Source organism: Cataglyphis hispanica, chromosome 24 (assembly GCF_021464435.1).
Source record: "Cataglyphis hispanica isolate Lineage 1 chromosome 24, ULB_Chis1_1.0, whole genome shotgun sequence".
Classification (NCBI taxonomy): domain Eukaryota; kingdom Metazoa; phylum Arthropoda; class Insecta; order Hymenoptera; family Formicidae; genus Cataglyphis; species Cataglyphis hispanica.
The window spans coordinates 3,057,539-3,077,150 of record NC_065977.1 but is presented as its reverse complement, the minus strand read 5'-3'; the positions used below and the strand labels follow the sequence as shown (position 1 = coordinate 3,077,150).

General features: G+C 35.0%; 1 pseudogene; it reads right to left on the bottom strand.

The window, feature by feature from the left end:
- Nucleotides 1-14,105: 14,105 nt before the first annotated feature.
- On the bottom strand, nucleotides 14,106-19,400 carry LOC126858294 (uncharacterized; annotated as a pseudogene).
- Nucleotides 19,401-19,612: the final 212 nt, after the last annotated feature.

Below are 19,612 nucleotides of genomic sequence, written 5' to 3'. Positions count from 1 at the left end.
TCTCTAGTCCTTCCCATCTTCCTCTCCTCTCTTCTCTTCCTCTTCTTTATCCTCTTTCTCTTCTCTTATCTCATATCTTCTCTTTCCTTCTTCATTCTCTTCTCTTCTCTATTCCTGTCTTTCCATCCTCCATTCTTTCCATTCCTTCCATTCCTTGTCTTCCATTCCACCCTTCCTTTCCTTCCTTTCCTTCCTTCCTTCTTTCCTCTTCCTTTCCTTTCCATTCCTTCCTTCCTTCCACTTCTTTCCTTCTCTTCCTCTCATCTTCTTTCTCTTCTTCTGTTCCATTCCTTTCATTCTCTGTCTCCTCTTCTCCTCCTTCTCTTCTTTCTTTCATCTCTTTCTCTCTTCCTTCTCATCCTCTTCTCTTCTTCTCCTTCCTCATTCCTCTCTCTCCTCCATTCTTTTCCAGTCCCTCCTTCCTCTCCATCTCTCTTCCACCTTCCTTCCAATCTTTCTCATTCTTCCTATTCCTTCTCATCCACTTTCTCCGTCTTTCCCCTCTGTCTATCCTTCTATCCATCTCTGTCTGTCTTCTTTCCTTCCTTTGTCTCGTCTTTTTCCTCGCTCTCCTTACTTTCTCATTTGCCTTCCCTCTCTCTCCTTTATCACTCCACCTCCTTTATCTCTCATACGCCTCTTCTCACTTTCGTGCCTCTTTTACGCCTCTACTGTCCTCCACCTAATCTATCTCGCTCTCAAACAATGGCTCTATCCTCACACACTCTTTTATCTATGTGCAACTGCGCACTCTTTCTCCGGTCTCGAACTATGACTGTTCCATCGATCGCCCATGTGCTTGATCTTAGCGTCTTTCATGGGCCGCCACAGGCACCATCTCTCGGGTCTTCTTCCGATACAGCTCCTTTATTTTCTCCGATTCCGTGCTTTATGTACCCTCTCGCTTTCTCCATTCATTCTCTCTCTTTCCTTTCTTTCTCCTAACCTCCAAGTTATCAGATATCTTCAACTCTTCTGCTTTCCAACATCTTCCGACCATCTTCTTCCCTTCAATCGCCCTTGCATCTCTCTTTATGCTTTTCCTTCTCCTCGCCTCCAATCCTTTATCCTCCCTCTTGCTTTGATGATTCACATGATAATTACCTTGCTTAACTGCTACCGGCTCACCCCAATTCGCCTCCTCTGCTCTCGGTACATCTCGTTTCGATATATATACATTAATTAGTTGTATCGGAAGGAGTGTGGTGATCCTGGCCGGAGCATGTCTCGTACTTCGCTTGTCAATCTGTCTCGTCAGCTGCTTACTCAGCTTCCGAGAACTTGGCCGTGACTTCCTTTCCATAGTCGCGTCTCTTACATAATTTTATTGCTAATCTTTTATTTCATTATTCTTTTTTAATTACTTTTCCTTGGGCTATATTAATTATTATACTTTGCTTGGCTATTTCTTAAGGCGCAAGTCTAATGGAGATCCGTAACCGTAAAGAAATCGTCTCCTATTGTCTACAATGGCAGTCTATACTTGTAACGTAACTTAACGTAACGAACCCGTAATGTGAATTTGTGTTTGAATTGATTCTAATCTCTATGCTATTTAAACTTTTACAAAGTGCTGTAATTTCGCTGCTTATTAATGGATATTCAGCGTGTTAAAACAACTCTTGCGGTTAATTTGAAAAAAGAAAAAACTTCCAAAACGAAAATATTGGGTTCGACCAATGTTATTACAGCGGAAGCAAAAAGGTCATTTCTATACTTTCTTCCAGTTTATTAAAAACAATGACGACGAGCAATTTTCAAATTTACTAGAATGACTTTTTTACAATTCGAAAGATTATTAGAATTAGTGCAAGAGCCTCTAACAAAAAAAAGTACTCGAGAGCCTCTGTCGCCGGAACATCGATTATGTATTACTTTGTAGTAAATATATTTTGTAATTTGTACTTTCAATAATTTATTGTTTTTTGAATTGTCATAACATGAATATTTTATTTCGTAGTTATCTTGCTCATGGTTGCAGTATGCAAACTGTTGCATGGAGCTTTTACGTGTCAAAATCAATTATGAGCAATGTTATCTGTGACACTTGCAAGATGGGACAAGTTATCGCCTATATATTTGCAAAGACCTATTATGAATGATTTCAAAAGGTATTCACGAGATTTCCAAGAGTTGTGGAACATGCCGAATTGTTTCGGAGCAATTGATGGAAAGCACATCGTTATACAAGCTCCTTACAATACTGGAACCAGTTTTTTCAATTATAAAAAAAACTTCAGTATCATATTAATGGCAGTTCGTGACGCTAAGTACATTTTTACTCTTGTTGATATTGGTGTTTTTGGTTCACAAAGTGACGGAGGATTTTTAAAGAATCGACTGTTGGAATAGTTTTCGATAACAACGAAGTGGAAATATCAGACGACAGCTGTTTACCAGGAACTGACATAAAATTTTCATATTATATGGTTGCAGATGAAGCGTTTCCTTTAAAGAGCTATATTATGCGACCATATCCTGGAAGTAAGTTAAACAAAAACAAAAAACTTTCAATTATCGTCTTTCTCGAGCACGTCGTTTTATTGAAAACTCTTTTGGAATTCTGGCCAGTCGTTGACGAATCTTCCGATCAATTATTATTGCACATGTTGTTACTGCAGAATGTATTGTGTGTGCAGGATTGTGTCTTCATAACTTTCTCCGGAAATTAGAATTAATGTCAAAAGCAGTAAATGCTATATACTGCCCTTCAAATTATGCTGATATATGGGACAACGAAGGAAATGTCATATCTGGACTCAGTGGAGACAATGGGAAGAGAATGTAACCTTTAAAAACATGGGAAGAATGGGAGCTAATAATGCTACACGCAAGAATATTACCTTACGTGACACGCTTGCCGAGTACTTTATTTCTTCAGAAGCCGCTGTTTCATGGCAAGAAGCATACATCACGAAAGGATCATTTTAATCGTACAACTCATGAAGATGTTGACTATTTAGAACATTGACTATCAACATTATTTTGAATGTTTGCTATTCTTTTGTTTTAAATTATTTTTTAAATAATAATCTTATCATGTATTATATCTTATCTTTATTAAAACACTTTAGATAACAACTACATTACAAATCTCGATTATAAACTACTACACTTGTAACATTTTCATGCTGCGTTCATTTACATATAATTAATTTATAAAATAGAAATTCGTACATTGCACAAAATTTATAATAGGGATAGTTTCAAAGTTTTGAAACCATTAACAACCTTAACAACAATTTTGAAAGTGTTCCGATTTGTTTAGACATATGTGATAATCCTTCAATAACTATAAAATTAAAACTTACTTCTTTGGATAAAATCACATTTATTAATACTTTTCTAAAAAAGTACCATTCTAATTACAAAACTATTAAACAATATAATATATGTATGTTTGAAACTTAACACAGATACTTATTTTTTATAAAACATACTACAATAGCATAGAAAACAAAATTAATTTTTTTAGATAGAATCACAAAATTAAAAAATAAAATATTGTTTAGTCCGAGTCAGATTCCAGTTCTAACATAATGGTACTAATCCTGGTACGAGCGACTTTTTGCTTTTTTTTGAACATATTCTTCAATTGACTGTACATAGTCATGCAAAAGTTATAGACAATATCATCGCACTTGTCAGCAGATTCACATAATCACACTCTGTAATGCTTCAGAAACAATTTGTAAAGTATCATCCTCGACATTTACAGCAGTTTTTACGGTTTTCATCGTTTTGTTATTTACAATGTCTGTACGTGTTTTACTGAGAACTGAAGTCTTAACATTCAGTACATTGGCATTATTTTCATCCGACGGTTCCATTTTTACTTTCAATAACTCGCCTTCCGATTCTTTGAGCTCATTTTTCACTTCCATTCCACGTTTGCTTTTATTACTGTCTATACTTTTCAGATATTCGATCACATCTGGATCGTCATTTAGCGTATCCCACGTAGCAGATTCAGATGGTGACAAGCTTCTTTTTAAAACATTCCCACGTGTTATGGAATAATTGGAAAATACTTTTTCTTTATGTGCATATTTATCGTATGTGATATGTATAATGTTTTATACATCATGTTTTGATAACATAGTCGACTATCTTTAATTAAGAAATGCACAGATGCAGATAAAAGCTTTTTTCACATCTATATGTTTCTATTAGGCATTTTAACTATACGGATGAGTCAATTTTCAGCAATTTGCAGTGTATAAGATAAATATAAATACATAATATAATAAATTTCGTGAAGATACTTAAATGGGTAATAAATTATATACCTTCTACTTTGAATATGAGGTTCTAAGAACTGCAAAGCTTTATACAGTTTATTTGGAGTTGACTATCTTGAGGATCCTGAGCCAGATGGAAGTCCTACTTTTAAAAACCGTCTCTCATGAATGAAACGTTCTCGCAATTGACCCCATCGGTGTTCGTAGTCAGTAGCTGCATAATATGTACGATTTAATTATAGTATACTATATACATATAAGCTGTATTATTATAGAACTAAATAAATAAATAAAATTGATAGCATATACACACCTGTTGCATTCAACGCTTCTGCAATGCTACACCATGAATTTTGTGATTTTATTTTATCTTTATAATCAGGATTACTTTTATTATACAAATAGGGACATTTCTTGACTAATTCAATTAAACGTTGGTCTGTCAAGTCCATTGTTATTTATTATAAATTTTTATATTTAGTTATAAACATATAACCTCATACCCGTTCTGGATGTAATTCTGACTCTAACCTCTTTTCGTTATCGTAATCGTAAAAATTCAAACAAACCAACTTTTACGGACACACTCTTATGGCGACCCAATTGATATTGTAGACTCTTTAAGGAGTTTTCAGTCTTTCAACTTTTTACGTTTACGGTTACGGTTACGGATCTCCATTGGACCCGCGCCTTTACTCTTTCTTAATCTTTACTTAAGCTTTTATATTTATACTATTGGAAAGTTGAGGTTATGACATCATTTTTTTTTAAATTCATCGTTCTCTTTATCTTTTGAATGTGCCTGAGTTTTGGTCATCGTAGCAACGCTCGGAGGCTTTCTAGTCTCTTCGGACGCTGTCTGCTAGAGTTTCTTCAACTTCTTGCGCAGACTCCTCATCTGCTCATTTATTTCATCTAATTCCGCATCACTTAGATTTCTTTTCAACATTATGCCAGAAAATTCTCAAACAAACGTTTCTCTAACTCTCAATCACTATGTGTTGTGATTCCTTTGAGCACAAAAAACGTTATGAAGAACAAAAACATTGGGAAAGGGAAGAAAAGAAATCATTCTGAAAATTTTGGCGCCACCGAGCATGGAAGACGGTACTACTTGTTAATCGCGAAAATGAGACTTAAATATAATTACAATTTATTTGTCTTGCATAGTATATCATAGCAAACATCTTCATGATAAAATTGATCGATCACTTCGACAGTTGAAGTTGAATGTCGCAAAATTTTTCTTAAATCATTTTTGAGATGTCTTCTCGCATTCATTCTTAAAAAGAATGTATTAATGAAACTCGTAGAGAAGCCGGAAAACATATGATGACAATGTTATTGCAAATTTGTACAATAATCATATCATAAAAAGGATACCCCATTTATAGGACATTTTTTCATTTGTTTTTTCGCCGTATTTAAGCGCGCAAAATCTCAGTTCTTTAATTCGTAAAATATAATTGCTTTCCATTTAAAAATTATTATAACCTGACATTTTTGTTAGGATTTACGTTTTAAAATGTTCTAAGGAATCTAGCCATTAAGAGGAAGTTCAGTAATTTTGGGGCATTCTGTATATATAATATATTGCATCCGTCGATCTCGATATCAACAACAACTTTGAAACAATCGCCCAACATTGGCGAAGTGTATCATTCTCGCACGCTTGAGCAAAAAAGAAAACACTTATTAAAAAAGAACAGTAACTTTACTAATTTAAGCTGCTGAGTAGTTGCCGCGGTTAGGTTGAAATGATGACATCAAAACCGAGAAATGACACGTTGAGAATTCTTGCGTGTCATTTTCAAATAAAAATGTTTTAATAAAATAAGACTACACATTTCCTTTTAACACATATGCAAAATTGTCCGAAGACTAAGTTTTTCCTTTGATAATTAATAAATAAAATGTAAAATGAGAGTCAAAGTAAGCCTAGTCATACAGGAAAACAAGGTTTGACAACTGTCGGAAAAAGTGTAAACTGTTCCTTTTACATAATATTTTTCTTGCTAAGCTTAGTTTTCGGATAATTTTACAGATATTACAAATACATTACACATTACAGCATTAGCATAAAACAAATATTTACAAAATGGTACGCAAGAATAATTCGGACTGTCAAAATGTCATTCATGCCTCATAGTTCATCAATTTGCTGCGTGAGGCGCTGCATAAAAATGCCTCATATGTGGGTAATAAACTGGATAATAACTTCTGGATAATATATCGGCAATGTAGGTATTCTATACATATATTATTTTGCAATGTGTTATATGTATTATTGTATTTAATTAATTTTAATCGTACAACATACGATTGATAATATGCCAATCGTTATTGGGATACTATCAATCGTACGTTGTATGATTAAAACTGATTAATTGTAATATTACATAAAATATATATTGTTGCGCGATGTCTTCGAGAATAATTGAAACGCACACGACACTCACGCTCCGCGTCGTAAATAATAACATTTATTATAAGAAACGAAAGGAATTTTAACACAACATTCGGATACAGAACACGGAACAGATAAACTCGTTAATCGTAAATACGTCTACACGGAATCAAATCCGCCGCGAGACTAAGATGGCGGCTCTAAACAACATAATGTCGGCTGTTGTTTTCAATAAACTCCTCGGCAACGCGCTTAGAAACGAACTCTCGGAGACGGGCATAATCCAGAGATGCAACAATATAATTAAAAAAATGAGCAAAATGTATATGTATATAAAATAAACAAAAGAACAAACATTTCATATTATTAATTTATTTTTATTTATAAGTTATAATTAAAAATAAATACAGGACCAGTAAAACTCTCTGGCTTTACCATATTCTGTTCGGCATTGACGACGATTAGTATCCTCGTCCTCTCCATTCTCCTCTCCGTCCTTCTGTCCATCCTCCTCTCGACCTTCCTCTCGACCCTTCTCTCTTCCCTTCTCTCTCTATTTTTAATTCTTTTTCTTTTCACGCTCTTGATGAGTAGTAGCTACATAGATAATACAATAATTAAAACAATAAATTAATTTACAAAACATAAATAATTTTAAAATTTTAGAATTTATTACATTAAAAAATGTAACATACTTTTGTTCTTCTCCTCTAATTATTTTCCTCTCCTTTTTTTGTTGCTTCGGTTCATCTTCGCTTGAAGAAGCTTCAACGGTCATTTCATCATCTTCTTTTTCATTTTCTTTCTACTTCGGTTCTTTTTCTATATCCGATTTTCTATAATTCATTCATGTTATTTATTAAACAGTCGTCCGCGCGACGACTTCGAGATAAATCGAATCGCGCACGACACAATGGGCACTCACGCTCTACGTCGTAAATAATAACACTTATTATAAATAACTAAAGAAACACTAATACAACACAGAACACATAATACAGAACACGGAACAGATAAACTCGTTTGTAATAAATAGCGAACACGTCTGTGCGGAATCAAATCCGTCGCGAGACTAAGATGACGGCTTGAAACACAAGATGTCTGCCGTTGTTTATCTATAACGTCCCCGGCAACGCGCTTGGAGACGATCTCTCGGAGGCATAATCCAGGGATACAACAATATATATATATATATATATATATATATATATATATATATATATTAACGTTTTGTTTAAAATAAATCAGTAACAACCAAAAGCAGGTGGAGTTCCGAAAAGGGCCCGGCTCCGATTTCAATGAAACTTTGTAAAAAGCTTCCTTTCAAGTTAAAATAAAAATCCCTGAATGAAATTTTGGCGACTCCTACCTAATCTAAACTACAAAAAAGTCATTTTTTAAGAGAAAATAATAAAAAGTATGGTAAATATTCGCATTAACTTACACTTCACGAATCGTTTTCATTTTTACATATATTATACATTCCTAAATAACACACTTTGAATTTTGTGGCGCTTTTTTCTGATTCGAAAGATATGCGATTTTAAAGTTTTACAGTTTATGTTTTTCTGTTATAAAATAAGAAAAAATAAAGTTTGTTTATATTATATTTGTGTTAAGCAGACATAGAAAAAGTATCTGTTTACATTTCCAGAGACAAAGCTCCTTAGGTTTTTTATTTTTCTCGCAAACCTGTGGGTATCTAGTTTTTCGATAGTGGTGTCTCCCATAGGAAATTGGCGAAACATATTGCCTCCACGTATATACTTTTTAATACGAAATAAAGTTTCACATGGGTTTATAATTTTCCGCTTTATGCACATTTATCAGAAAATTATAAAAAACGGCACTTATCAATACAAAGATTTTAGTTAAATCTCGATTTATGTGAAAAATGGAATTATTATAGAAAACCCATGTAGAACCTCACTTCGCATTAAAAAATATATGTTTGAAGGCAGTGTATTTCACTCCCCTTGCGGGGCTTATAATTTTTATTATGTTTTATTTTTTCAGCTTATTTATTGGATACAAGAGTTTCAATCAATAAATATATCGTTAAGAATTATTTTATAATTTTCCGTTCTGCTTTTCCGCTTAAAATATGCTTCTGTAATATGAGGCAATCTAAATAGGCGGAATGGAACGCGGAAATCTATTTTCTTCCGTGTTTGCGCATTTCCGTGCTTCTGGCACTAAGGACTGAATTCAAAGCCACAGTAGAATTACTTGACAGTTTTTGGAGAATACAGATAATGCGTTTGAAAAATGGCTCGATAGTTTTGAATCAATGTGTGTAAGTATTTTGACAAAGTTCAACATAGTTGAATCAAAGTCTATCATGATACGTGATGTGCGAGTCATTATTTCAGGAAGAACAGAAGTCTCTGCATGATACAGTTCTATATCGCCAAGCAATTGGAAGCTTTATATATTTGACACTTGCTACTTGCGCAGATCTGACATGTTGTTAGTCTCAAAAAAATTAGATTCATCAACTATGTATCCAATTGGAATGCTGCTCAAAAAAACTACAAGTATTTAAGAGATTTTACAGGTAATCCCAAAACAAGACATAAAAGTGGTATTGTGAGTATTCATCCTGGAAATTGCAAGTTTATGATATACCAGAGACAATACAATGTTGTATTTTATCAACAACAGAAGCCGAATATACTTGCTACTTGTGAAAGGACTAAGAAATTTATTTAATTGAAACGCCTGCTGAGTAATTTCAACCATCAACAATATACCTACTCTGTTGATCGATAACATAATCAAACTAGTAAAGAATGCTAAGTTTCATGCTCAAATGCTCAAAGCACATTAAGATTAAATTTTACTTCGTTCTAGAAAATATCTTAAAGGAAATATTCAAATTAAATATGTAAATGAAGAAAACTAGATCGCCGAAGTCTGTGGAACGAGTGTGTTTTGAAATGCTCCGTGGAATAAGACTCATCAAAAGAAAGAGAATTGATTAACTTTATATGCTTGAGGGAAAATGTTGAAAATGGAAATATTCAAAGCTTCATAGTTGTTTGTCACTATTTTCATATTTAATCTTCTCGTGTTGGCAAGTTACATGATTTTTTTTCTACTAGCTTGTACAATTGTGAAACGAACGATGATGTTTCATTCAAAATATTAAGTTTTTTTCTGTAAATGTGTTTGATTATTTAATAAATATTTTTATGAATCTTCTGTGTAATTTTGAATTTTATTGAATTTGGATGATTATTTTGAATAATTCTATAAATTTACAATTATATAAAATTAAATGGGTAAGACAATTAACAACAAAAATTCCGTTTCCGGGAGGCGAAGGTAAGGGAGAAATATACATGTGATCGCGGAAAAATGGTTGGAATAAGAAGGAAGGGACTGAAAAGGAGGAGATGGAAGAACAAAAAGAAAAGATAGAAGTTGCGAAAGAAGGGAATGGGATGGAAGGAAGATTATGAAAAGCAGAAGTAATTAAATATAACGGTAATTTGGAGGTTAGGAGAAAGAAAAAGAAAAGTGAGAGAGAGAGAAGGCATGAAGGAATGAGAGGTTCGAGAAAGCGATGAGAGGATTGATGGGTTGACAGGAGAAGTCGTCGGTAAAAGAGAGGATGAATAGGGTAACACAGGGCGCAATAACAGAAAAGATAAAAGAGCTGAGCCGGAAAACCAAGAGGTGGCGCAAGAGGTACGAAAATCAATGATCGAGCACATGGAAATCGTTGGGGAATAGGCACGGAACCGGAAAAAAAATGCGTAATTGCACGTAATGGTGGTTATAGATAAGAGTTAAGTTAGGAGAAGCGAGGAAAAAGTAAGTGGAGGACAGTGGAAGAGCTAGAGCGGTAGAGAGAGAGGAGAGAAGACAGAAGGAGAACAGCAAGCCAGAGTGTGAGAGAAGAGTGAGGTGGAGTGATAAAGGAGAGAGAAGGAAGACAAGTAAAGAAAGAAGGAGAATGAGGAGAAAAACGAGGCAAAGGATGGAAAAGAGACAGACAGAAGGAGATGGAAATGGAAGGAATGGAGGAGGATAAGATGGAAGAAGAAGAGATGGAGGAAAGATGGAGGAGGAAACAGAAGGATAAGGAAGAGAATGGAGGAATGGAATAATGGAAGAGGAAATGAAGGAAGAAGGAAGAAGGAGTGGGACATGAAGAAGAGGAAAGAGAATCGAGAGAAAGGACTAAGATGTCGGAAGAGGAAAGCGAGGAGGAAATGGGAATGGGGAAAGAGGAGGAAGGAAGAGAAAGTCAAAAGGTGGAAAGAGAGAGGGGGACAAAGAAGAGATGAGAAGAAGGAATCAAGACAGTGGAATAGGAAACGAAGAGAAAGATAGAATGGAAAGGACTGGAAGGATGAAAGAGAAAGACGAGAAGAGGAAGGAAAGGTGATGGGCAGGAAGAAAAGAAATGAAAAGGACGAATTAGAAGAGAAGAAAGAAGAGATAAGCAAGAAGGGAGGAAAAAGAGAAGAAAGAGGAGGAAGGAGAGAATGGAAGGAGGAGGAAGAGAGGAATGGAAGGGAATGGAAGGAGGGAAGGAAGGTGAAGGAAGGGATATGGAAGGAAGAGAGGATATGGATAGAAGAAGGAGAGGAAAGAAGGAAGGAGGAGTGAGACAGGAGGAAAGATGAAGAGGAAAGACAGGAGGAAAGAGAAAACGGAAGGAAAGAAAGGGAAGTGGAATGGACAGGAAGGACAGAGGAAGAGTGGAGGCGAAGGAGAGGAAGGAATGGAGAAGAGTGGAGGGGAGAATGATAGTGGAAGAGGAGAGGACAAGGAATGATGGAGGAGATGGAGGGAGGATGGAAGTGAAGGATGGAAGTACAGTGGAAGTGGATGGAAGAAGGGAAGGAAGTGCAGAAGAAAGGAAGAGGACAGAGGAGGAGGAGGAATGGAACAGAGGGAGGTGATAGGATGCGATGGAAGAATGAAAGAAGAAAGGAATGGATGGACAAATGGAGGATGGAATGGAATGAATGGAATGGAAAGAAATAGGAAGGAAAGGAAAGAAAGAATAGTAGAGAGAATAGTAAAGGGGAGAGAGAGGAAAAGGACGAGGAGACAAGGAAGGAGAGGGGGGAAACAAAGTGTAAGGGCACGAGCCAAGCCGGGACAGGGGAGAAATGACAGGTATGGCAGATGTAGATTATTGAAATCTTTTTGGGGAACAATTAATACTCATTCATTCATGCATTCAATTAACAACAAAAGTGAGAAATATTATAAAGCAAACAATATGCGTATGCCTTTTGTATTTAAATTCTTTATATTAAAATCTACATAACATGCTTTAAAATTACTTACAGAACCGGCAGTCTCGCGGACACGAGAATCCACCATAACATTTTGCATTGTTTTGCGATATATCATATCAACTTGGAAAAACAATATTTCCTCGTCAGGCAGCTGCGCCACAATATCTTTGCTTGAGAAGATTGGAAGCAGATACATCCACTGCATTTGCACCTGCAGTTAGAACAGAATTAACTGTCATAAAAGATTCATTTATCATTTGTCAATTTAATAACAATTCGAAAGCCTTAATTTTATTATAAGATTCATTTATCACTCGTGAGTTTAATAACAATTCAAAAGCCTTAATATTATTGTAAGTATACAGGGTAACAGTGTTCAGCGTAACGGTCCGCACGAATTTTGAGACATTTCTGACAGTTTCAAAAAAAGTTTATATAATGTAAAATAATCTGTTTTACACAAGCTATCATGTGCAATAAAAAAATTTTGAAATTTTTATTTTTTATTATATATTCTTGTAGCTTATCTCAAGAACTATTTAAAAGACTATAATTAAATTATAAAATATATAATAAATATTTTCAGTGTGTGCGTGCGTGTGTGTGTGTGTGTGTGTGTGTGTGTGTATGTGTCAGCAGAAATAAGGACTTTAAATTCTAGGTGTATTTTCTAGCGTTGCCTCTCTGAAACACTTTTGACTGTCTTCTAACGCCGTCATCATAGATAATTTCTTCGTTGTTCAACACGATAATGAAAATAATATGCTAAAAAATTGAAGGAAGAATGTAAATATTCAGATAATTCACAAATGCTCAAATTGCCTTTCATTGACCTCCAAACATTTCGAATTTGCCTTGGAAATGACATCCAGCAATTCTTCTTGGATTTTTTTGCATGCTTTTTTAATGCTTTCCTTCATGTCATTCCGGATTGCTAGTTTTGAAGCATAAACCAATTTGATTCGACCCCAAAAATAAAAATCTTAGACTGTGAGATTTAGGGATCTTGATGACCAGCTTACTGGCCCATTTCTCCCGATCCATCGGTTAGGAAACATTTAGTTGAGAATCACTCTAACTCTTCTGGCATAATGGGCTAGGCAACAACCATCTTTCTGCTCAATAATGCATGTTATGCAGATTTACGTTATTGTTAAAAATGGCTTCATCAGACAAAACTTTGTGATGAAAAAAGCGATTAATTCTGAGTTAATTCTCCGCCCAAGAGCAGAAGTTAATGCGATTTTCAAAATTATTCTCTTGAAAAGCTTGATGCAAAGCTAAATGATAAGGATGCATTTTTGCTTCTTTTAAACAATGCCAAACGGTGACATAACCCATTCCAACATCAACAGATAATTTTCTTGTCGAATTTGAAGGATTAAAATTAATTGCTGCTACAACAACTTCGATTCTTTCATTTCTCACTGTTTGCCTAAGTCGATTGCGATGACATTTATTTGACTACGGATCTTATTAATCTTACACGTTCTGCCAAGCATTTAAAAACATTATAAAAATGATGTTGCCTGTCTGGGTATCTTTCAGTGTACAAACGTGCTGCCTTTCTAAAATATCTTTGACTTTCCCCTAACACTATCAACATATCGAAAGCTTCTTCCGTGTCCTAACCGATAAACAGGGCCGTCTTTAGTCATGTGATGGCCCCTGGCACATTTGGTTTTGAGGGCCCCTTCACGAAAGTTACTGGTATTTCTTAAGTCAATAAAAAAGTATCTTGTATGTAAGTCATTTGTGTGTTCGAGTATTTTTGGTATACAGAGAAACTGTAATTATTCGAAAATAATAGAGAGATGATAAGTATTTAAGTACTTTTAGAGAGCCGGGGTTTGTGGTATCAAAACTTCTTATAAAAGTTGCCCAAAGTTGTATTGTATATCGTAAATATATCACACAAAAAGTACCTATCACGCCTATATTTAGCCTTTCCGGCCCGGAACAATAAAAGAAAAACTCTAAATTAAAATTTTGCAAATCACACATTTATGGTGGCTTTTGAAATCGTTGAATAAAATGATGAAGTCAAATTTAGAAAAATTGTTTCCCTTACACCATTATTGTACTAAAAACTGTAAGAAATTTGAGGATTTCATGATATAATTCTCCTTTAGTGTTACTTAGAGCTAACGACGTGGACATAGAGAGTGTTTATATAGCACATGCTTTTCCAATTGCCTATACTTCTTTGACTTGTTCGGCAAATTTCTTACCATATAACTATTCATCAGAATTAATAGCTTTAACTGTAGATTTAACTGGTTTTTTCAAAAAGTGTAATAAAAGATTTTGTGGCAACCAATTGTTGATGGAAAATATCAGTCAGTGATTTTCCAACATCAAAAAAATATTTTGTGAGAATTTCTTAGTCAATTCCATCTTCTGGATCTTCCAAAATCATGGAAATTTCAGCAGCTAATGCTGATATTGTTGAGCCCACACAGTTTTGGGTTTCCAAAAAATGTTGATCTCTTTTAATCGAAATTTCAGATATTAATGAAGTGATTTCCAAATTAATCTTAGGAGCTTCAGTGTATAAATCTTGTTCCCTTGATATATTTGGATATTTTTGTAAAATAACTTTTTTATTTTCTTCTGGAAAACTCTCTTGCATCCATTTTTCCCATCTACGTTTGAACTCTGGATGAAATTTGACTGCAATTTTTTTAGTTGCATTAGAATCCTCTCCTAAGATTTCTAAAATTTCGTCAGAGACAAATGTTTCTTTATTGACCAAGGAATCATTAGGTTATTGATTTTTATTTGATAACATATTTTCATCGATATCAGATGAATTATCTTCTTCTGAAGATTTGCTTTATTAGCCGAATTTTCTTTGTTTTCAATATCAACTGAAAAAACAAAAGGAATTATGTATCGATATCGATATATTGATATCGAAATATGTCACTTACTATGTAACTTGAATTCATATTTCTTGTTGAATTTATTCAGATATCTCATCCTTTCGTCGTAAAATTGATAAATGCTTTGATATTTATTTAGAATTGTCAAGTTTGAATGAGTTACTAAGTCGAGATTAAGTTTTGTATGGAAACTATTATGGTCTGTACTTACCAAGAATTTGATCTGATTAATTAAGAATATTATCGAGATTATTCAATTTTTCAGTTTTATTAGCAATATTTTTCTTATTATATATATTTTTCTCAATATTAATTGAAAAAAACAACAGGAAATATAATTATATTTATCTATAGCAAAAAAGGTGTCACTTATTGTGTAAATTGTGAAATGCATTTTTGTTGGATTTAATCACAATTTTCACCTTCGTATGGACATGACAAATGCTTTGACTTTCGTTTTGAAATTGTCAAACTTTAATTTAATTATTAGGTCATGAATCTCGTACGGAAGTTATCATAACTTGAATATACCAGAGAATTTAGCCAATTGACTTAGAATGTTAGTGAGATTATTCAATTAAGTTTGCATGTTTTGCAACGTTTCCTCCGTTTTTGATTTACTCTTGCGACGATCTCTTGATCTAGATCGTGAGCGCTTTCTTTTTCTATCGTGAGGCATGATAAAAATGCTTTTTGTTGTTAAAATTCACTATTTTGTCGAGAGCTATTTACTTTTTTTATTAATTTTTTAATTTTTAATTTTTTTTTAATTTTTTAGTTTAAAAAATTTTTTTTATTTTTTGCGTTTTTTCAAAATTTTAAAAGCTTATTTTTAGGTTTTTGGCCCTCTAAAGGTTATAGCCGAATATTATAAAATGCAGGATGGAGATATTTGAAAATAAATAAGGGAACTATTTATCTATGAAAACCGAAGAACATTGAAAAGGAACACTAAAAAAACGGATATATTTATTAATATTGAAAAAGTAAGTCTAAGAACAAAAAGAAACTGAACAAAATCTACAATGACATTAGTGGCTTTTTTTTATTTTTGATGTGCAAAATCATCAATTATTTTCAATCAATTTCTTTGAGAATGTCACTTTCGATATTCATTAATGACAAGCTGTTTATCCTTGTCAGCGTCTGGAAAATTTTCTTTAACAGAGGATTTATACGGATTAAAATTATTTCTAACATTACCAATGAAATCAGCAAGGAAAACAAACAATTTTGTCACAACATCCATTGTTAGGCTGTCTTTTTGAAGGCTCAAACGTGTTTTGTTTATCCTTTCCAATATGTTACTCGATATCTCTGTTAAAACAATAATTTCTAATTTTTCCATTTTTCTAGTCAGACTAAGAGCTTCTGGTTAAGAGTTTCTGGTTTCTCTGTATCTCTAGCAATTGATATCAAGGCTTCCAAAATTTGCTTGTAACCCCGATACAAAGCACCTACAGCATCAGCACGTGCGGACCAGCAGCGGTTTCAAAAAAAGCCGCTTGATAACTTTATTCAAACCCAGAAGTTCTGTCAGTATATTTCACTGATGGATACAACTCGAAAAAAAATTGTACAATTTTTGAACCAACTGAAAAAAACTTGTTATCTCTAGAACACATCCGGCAGCATGAATGCCCACAAGTTAAGAGAATGTGCTGCATATGGTACGAAAATAGCGAATTTGCATCTCTCTTTGATTCTTGCTTGTAAACTCAAGTACTTTCCAGCCATATTTGATGCATTATCATAGTTCTGTCCGTGACAATCCTTTATTAGAATGTCGTAATTTTTCAGAAATTTCAGAACTGTCCACCAAATATTCAGCTTTATATTCCTTTATAGGTAAAAATTGTAAAAATTTCTCAACTGTGTCTTTTACGTACCGAACAACGAAAGTCAGCTGATCAACATGCGAGAGGTTGAATTTAGAATCTACACTAATTGAGAAATATTTTGCTGCTTTTAATTCAACTACAATTTTCATATCAAAACTTGTTTTCCCATAACACCAATGAATTCATTGCAAATATTAGCTGACAAGTAGTTTCCTTTTTCTGGATTCCCGTATTTTTTTATATGATCCATAAGAAATGGATCAAATTCGCTTAATAACTCCGAACATCCCAAATAATTTTCGTTATTTTGAGATCCGAAGATTTCATTATTACAATGAAATGCAAGTCCTCTTGATGCCAAAAATTTAACAACTGCAACAATCCTTTTTAACACGCTCTTCCAGTAATCTACTTGTGCCTTATATTAAGAAAGCAAGTCAATATCCACTCTACCAATAGTTTTACTTCGCGCAATGTAAGTCATCATAGATTACTTGTGCGCTAAACTATTCTCGTGTTCCAATACGAGATTATTGATATGCTTCCAATCATTACATCCATTCGGAGAACTGAAGCTTATGTTAGAAGTGTTGAACAGACAACAGAAATAACAAAATATAGACTTCTTCAATGGTGAAAAGCAATTTCTTTCAACACTTTCACCATTCTTTAATTTGTAGATGAAAACTATCTTATTCAAATTCCTTGTTCATAATTCATGTATTTTTTCCGTCAATACTGCATTAAAATAATTACCAAGATCATGTAAAATGTTTTCGTTTTTCGTTGAAAATTGCATTTGGTCTGAAAAATTAGTTGTCGGTGTAGTTATGTCGCATCGCAGGTCGTTCTTTGAGCTAGAAATAGGTTCTAATATTCTCTTATTGTTTTCTTGCTGCGACAAGGATCAATTTGCTTGTTACCTTGAGCAGCTCCAGGTATAAAAAATGAAGTTAATTTTGGTAATTTGTCAATAAATTCCTTTTGGTGAGCAGCTTTTTTTCTTTTCTATGCATCGCTAGGATATGATTGTTTCGACATGATTAAAAAATTATTGAAATCACGAGTACGATATTATAAGTTTAGTGTTGCTAGCAGCTATGTTGAACATGTTTCGATATCCAATCTGATAGTCCCAAAAAATTCCGTTTCACTGGATTTTGTTATTTGTTATTATGAAACAAAATTTTTTATTTTGAAGCGTACTACAATACAGAATATTACACGGAAGACTTGTAACGTTGAAAAGGGGGGAAGAGGGTAGCATAGAAAAAAACGCTGTATAAATCTATGTATGAGCACAGTAAAATTTAAGTAAAAAGAAAAAAAAATACGAACAAAATGAAATGTGAATGAATTCAGGTTTTGAGAAAGTCCACTAAGCAGTGGAAGAAGGTTACGGACTATAACGAAAAAAGGACTCCACTAAATAGTGGGAAAGGTTACGGCTGTAACCGAAGACTCACTAGCAATAATATAAGCGATTGTTAGTAGGAGAGAGTGTGACGAGAATCCCACGGTCTGTAAAATTTACCAATATCAGTAAAGAGTAGGCACCAAAGAATTCCAATTCTTTCAGTATCGTAAGACGTTGGAAAGACACGCTGGATTTGGTTTGGTGCCCGGGTGAAGGATAAGAGGATATTGAATGTAGCCGCTCCGGGTCCGCATCACGTATGAGAAAAATTACGACGCTGCACCACGCGGCAGCCGAGCATGAAGCTTTAGCAAGATTTTTTCTTTACATATATACAGTTATAAACTATACATAACATAAAACTTATAAAGTTTATTATATTAAAGTTATTATTAAAACTTATAAAGTTTATTATATTAAAGTTATAACATAAAACTAGGCGTACATATAAATAATGTGACGTTGCCGTCCCGCGCGCGTCCGCCGGATCTCTCTCCGATCGCTAAGCGCGGAAAACGCATCCGCGTCAGTCGCCAAACATTAGAGCCGTACCGAAATATCCAGAGGTGCGTTATTTGTCGGACTTATTTCGTCTTTTTTAATTTTTGTTATCCTTTTATTATTTCGATACAATACGGGAGGAGTGGGAAAAGGGCCGCAAAAACAACGATCACGACAACTCGGAAGACGACTTTCGAGAGGACAGGAAAGAAATTATCAACAGAAGAATTCGGAAGCGAGGTGAAGAACGCGAGAGGACAGGGGGATTTTCGCGCCTTGACGCAGGACAGTGCGGAGACGCGCCCCCGAAGCACCTCGAAAGAGCTCCACCGCCGCGGAACACGGCAGGAAAAAAGGAGGTCATCAAAAATCAACAGTGTGTTCCTCGATCTCGAGACCCACCGAGGCCCCCTCGGAAAAGCCCCGTGAAAAATATTGATCACGATCTCGGCGGTGTGCGCGCTCCCGATACGATCATGAACGCGCCGCCCAATGGCTGCCTCGCGTGTTATCGCGTGATTGGCCGTAATAACACGCACCCTGATTGCGCATTCCCGGCTGGCCCGGCGTTACCGATTCTAGATAGCGGTGCTCCCGGATCAGACTAGCGCGAGCGTGAGCGAGTGATAGTCGTGCGGAGAATCGTTAAAAGAATCTGAGGGCGAGCTAACGAGTGAGGAGAGATTCCGGCCGAGGGCAACGAGAGCTAGCGGATCCCGCGGAGAGGGTCAAGGGAGGAGAACTCAGACCTCGGACTCCCAGGGAGAGAGCTTCGTTACCGGTGAGGTTATCCCCTCGTACCGTAGCCACGCATGTTCGCGGTATCGGGATCGCGTTGTTCTGCCATCTTGGCCGTAATTTAGTGTTGTGTTTGCATTTGAGCTCCGCTCGGAAGTTTAGTGATTATCGCGTTGTTGTAGCGTAATTATATTGGCGACACGGCCCCGTCGGCAAGCGTGTCGAGCCCCGAAGCGTCCGGATCATTGGTTTCGCGGATTCGATTATTATCGTGCGTTAGATTCAGCATAAGTCGTCTCTCTGGAGATCGCGGCTCGGTGA